The sequence below is a fragment of the Podarcis tiliguerta genome (genome assembly GCF_965153285.1).
Source record: "Podarcis tiliguerta genome assembly, chromosome: 8".
NCBI classification, from domain to species: domain Eukaryota; kingdom Metazoa; phylum Chordata; class Lepidosauria; order Squamata; family Lacertidae; genus Podarcis; species Podarcis tiliguerta.
Window position 1 is genome coordinate 73,732,507 of NC_139541.1, and position 4,900 is coordinate 73,737,406.

The following is a 4,900-nucleotide window of genomic DNA, read 5'->3' on the forward strand; positions in this document are numbered from 1 at the left end:
AATGGAACACTGTGACGGCAGCAAGAGCCCACGGAAACGCCATTTAGCTTCCCGTCACAGAGATTCCTATTTATCTAGTTCCACTAGTATGCTTTCAATCTGCTAGGTTGGAGGAGCTGGGACGGAGCCAGATGATTTGTAGCTACTGAGAGTCTTATTCTCCATCAATTTGTCTAATTCCCTTCTAAAGCCATTCAAATTGGTGGCATCCACTATGTATTGTAGAAAATTCCATAGTTTAATCTCCTCTGCTGTGTCTCATTAAGCAAACCACAAAACCAAATAATGATGTTAATGATAATAATAATCCACAAAGTAATATTTTGCTCCTGTCCTCAGCATTACCTCTGATGTGCAGCTATATCCGAAACTACAATGCACTGACACCACAAAGCAATTTAACAAGACATTGTGACTCCAATAAATATTCCTGTTCTGCCAGTGTTCTGCGTACAAATTTAGGTAAGATTTGCCTTACTTTTTGTCTTTTGCTGTTGGATTAGATCCAGGTTAAGATAGTTGAACTTAACAGTCTTTTATCTCTTTTATGTGTTAATACTGAAAAACATTTTGATATTTTTTTCCTTTTATGATATTGCACTGCACACACATTTAAATAAATACACAAAAATTAAATAGCACCTCACTTTAGATTACCAAATTTAATAACACTTTCCATATTGTCCTGATTCAGGCATCAAAGAAAATTGGAACCATTACAATGAATGTGCATTAAGAGCAATAGACCTACATATTTTTCCAGATCAAGATATTTCTTTCAAATTCTTTTTCATAGGGAGACGCCGAGTGCAACTTTTGAATGAATGCACCCCAACCAGGTATTGTGATGCAGGCGATTACAGCTTCACTGCAGGGAATGGTAAATTCTTTCAGATGAAGAGGCACTGCTGCAACACTGAACTGTGTAACAATGCAACTCTCAGCTGTAAGTTTCTGCATCATTTTAGAATCCTTAGCATGTTAGGGCTGTGCACTGGACTTGGCCAAGGGCTGGATCCTTAGTCAATCAGCAGTACTCAGAGGACATGTGCCTCATTCAAATGGGGTGAGACAGCCCTAAATGGCTATACAGTGGTACCTCGGGTTACATATGCTTCAGTTTACACTCGCTTCTGGTTACAGACTCTGCTAATCCAGAAATAGTACCTCTGCTTCAGAACTTTGCTTCAGGATGAGAACAGAAATTGAGCGGCAGTGGCGCGGCAGCAGCGGGAGGCCCCATTAGCTAAAGTGGTGCTTCAGGTTAAGAACAGTTTCAGGTTAAGAACTGACCTCTGGAACAAATTAAGTACTTAACCCGAGGTACCACTGTATGGGTTGAGCAGCTCAGTCAAGCAGGACGAAGAAGCAGGCAGGAGGAGAAACTGTTAAAAAAAAGGACCTCTTGGGCAGCTACATCTCTGCCTGAGAAGGGATGGGTTCCCTTTCTAACCAGGCTTCTCCTGAATCTGTCCCAATGTCAGTCCTAAAACCAGACTGGGTCTAGGTAATCTTTTCATCCAATAATACTTGTAGGTGCCCCACCAAAACTGTAAAACCCTTGGGTGAATTACAGTAATATAACATACAGGTACAAAAACAGATAAAACCATTAACATGCTCACTATACTTTTGATTTTGGCAGTTCCTGATCGCAACATGCTGGCTGAAAATGGCCTGAAGTGCCCAGCCTGCTTCTCCAAAAGGACCAAAAAGTGTAAAAGTGAGAAGACCATCAACTGCCTTGAGAATGAAACCCAGTGTGTTGTTTTTAAAGGAGCTCTTAATATAGGTAACATTGCTACTCAGACTGTGTTCTTTAACTCTGATAATGCCACTTACTTGTCCAGAAGGAGTATTCAAGGCGAGGTGTGTATATAAAACACCCTTCTGAACAAAAGTAAAAAGTGCATTCATTGCTTCACCCCAGTTGCATTTGGATCTCTCTACCATTGGGTAGCAGTCCAGGACAAAATGTGTCCCTATTGCTCAAAAAGCATATTTATTATGTAAAAGGCATGTAATAAGTATCCTTAAATTCTGTGACAATGAGCAGTATCTGGCTAACTCAGCCATTAGTGCAACAGGATTTCCGTTCTCTTCTGCCTTTATGTGTTCTGTATCGTCCCAAAATCTGCTCCAGAGAATTGGGGAAAACCCCAGAATCTATTTAGGAGAACGAAAAGAGGGAGGATATACTCAGTTCCACAAGAATACATAATTTTGCTGATGTCATGATTTAGCTACATTAGTAAAGATATAGCACTTTATATTCGTTATAACACCATGACACACGATGACGTGATGGAATCCCGTCTTTTGTAAATGGCATTTGCTTGTATGAAGTTTGCAATGCATTTAACTAAATCACATTTTTTGATGTGTCTAGATCCAGCCTTAGATGAATACGTCCCAATCAACATAGTTTTGAGGAATAATGCTGTTTGGAGACAAGACAAATTTGCCAAATCCCTCCTTTCTGAATAGAAGAGGGTATTTGGAATGAACAGGGGAAGGGAATCTGGGTTGATTTGCCCCATAAAGGAAGAGGCAGAATCAAGGCCCTTCGAGCTGCTTCTGCCCTACATTCTTTCTTCTTATCCTTCTCCTGCCCTTTATAGCCTGGGCTTTGCAAATTTCTCCTCTAAGGGCTGAGTAAGAATTCTGAGAGGAGTTCCTGATTGGCTCTTGCAGTCCCCCCTTTTCACCTACTTCATGCTAGATGTGTTTAACATGAAACTCGTAAAATAAAAGGAGGATTCTCTGGATGCTTAGATCACAGTGGGGCAATGAGGAAGGCTCAGCTGGCATCCAACCATCCTGAGAGACAATGGAGTGCACCTCCAGCTTTTTTTGTGTATGGCTGTTGACTCATGCCAGGTTCAAACACTCAAGGTTCCCACACCAGGGAGGGAGTGTTGTTTTCAAATCTTGCTGCGTGGCCACAGCATGTGATTTTTAACATGCCCAGGAGATGGCAGGGATAGAATTCCTCCCATATTATTGCAACTCAGCTACACAGTAGAATTTGATCTACTCAATCTAGTTAATTAGGCTTGTTTTCAGATCCTCTAATTTCATTATATTTTATAATTATAACCTGTTTACTAATAATCTTTGTGTCTTGAGACTCCTTTGGGTATGATGGCAATTCTGAATTACATATGAGTTATTTTTTTACCTTAACTTCTGATGTTGAAAATTTTGTATATTCATGTTCCGATGAAATTATATTTTTCAGATTTCTTATATATACACATTTTAAAACTAACTTACTAAAATTCTCATTTAGTCTCACAAGCACAATCTCCTAGTACCTGGGTAAAGGACTAATGTCAACATTTCTTTCATTTTTTTCTAGCCCCCTTTAATCGCCACATTTTCACGTTCCAAGGTTGTGGAACAACAGATTTTTGTGCCATCCCGGAAAATAGAAGAATACTTGGATCTGGGGGATATGTCCTTTTTATTACCCAAAAAAGATGTTCTAATGCTTCAGGAATCTCACACCAGCCTGAACATGAAGGGTAAATAGGACAGTGTAGACCTCTTCCTTGTGCATTGCAAAATCCATGGCAATGAGGGAAAATTGGAGGCCTAGTGGTGAAATCCAGGTCGCAGGATCTGTGGTTGTTTCTTTTTTGCTTTTGGTGGAGGTAAAGGGAAGCAAGGGGTAGAGAAAAATGGGTCAAAATGTGGGGATTGTAGATTCTAACTACAAAGAACCCTGTAGTGTATCATTATGAAATAGTTAAGTTTTCATTATGATATTACAAAACAAAATAAATGGTTATGAGACATAAAATTTTGGTTCTTACTTCTGTTTCAGATACAAATGCAATTATTATTTATTGGTTTAGCTGAAGCAATTACAAAATCTAAAATACATAAAACTGGATAAAAGCAGAATAATTTTTTCTCCTTATAATCGTCACTGTAAAGGCAGAACAGACCACCTTAATAAAAAGTTAATCATATACCTATCCATCTCTCAGTTGGGAAATTTAAATATTTGAACAAAACTTCTCTTAAGTCTTCATAGATGGGACCAACCAGCAAGCAGTTGCATAAATATTTAGGAGCCTTATCTCCATGTAGGCAAACTTTTTCTACATAGGGAATCCAGCGATAGCATCCTTTAACTATGACAGACTTCAGACACTGGAGTCACAGAGCTGTAAAACCTTGCCCATCCTGGCTTATAAAAGCTAGCTGGGAAGGGCTTGACGATGGGCTTTGCGGGGTGGTGGTGAATGCTTCTCTCTGTGAGGGAGCCTTCCCAGACCCGCTGAAAGAGGTGGTTATCAAACTGCTTCTTAAAAAACCATCTTTAGATGCTGCTAATATGGCCAACTATCACCCAGTCTCAAATCATCCATTCTTGGACAAGGAGATTGAGCAAGTGGTTGCTGAACAACTCCAGGAACGCATGGAAGAAGTGGACCATTTGGATCCCTTTCAGTCGGGACTGAAACTGCCTTGGTCGCACTGGTCGATGATCTTCGGCGGGCTAGGGACAAAGGTGAGAGCTGTTTCCTTGTTCTGCTGGATCTCTCAGCGGCTTTTGACACCATCAACCATAACATCCTTCTGGACTGTCTAGAGGGGCTGGGAGCTGGGGGCACTGTTTTACAGTGGTTCTGCTCCTTCCTCCTGGGCCGTGTTCAGAAATTGGTGGTGGGGGATGAGTGTTCAGACCCCTGGGCTCTCACTTGTGGGGTGCCTCAGGGTTCTGTCCACTCCCCCATGCTTTTCAACATCTACATGCAGCCGCTGGGAGACATCATCAGGGGGTTTGGGCTGGGTGTTTATCAGTATGCGGATGATACCCAGTTCTACCTCTCTTTCAAATCGGAACCACTGAAGGTGGTGCAGGTCGTGTGTGAGTGTCTGGAGGCGG

General features: G+C 41.1%; 1 long non-coding RNA gene across 1 annotated transcript; it reads left to right on the forward strand.

The window, feature by feature from the left end:
• The first annotated feature begins 826 nt into the window (after positions 1 to 826).
• On the forward strand, positions 827 to 3,645 carry LOC310683355. The gene is made up of 3 exons (XR_014514388.1): positions 827 to 946; positions 1,646 to 1,792; positions 3,362 to 3,645. It is a non-coding gene; the product is annotated as an uncharacterized lncRNA (long non-coding RNA).
• The last annotated feature ends 1,255 nt before the right edge of the window (positions 3,646 to 4,900 follow it).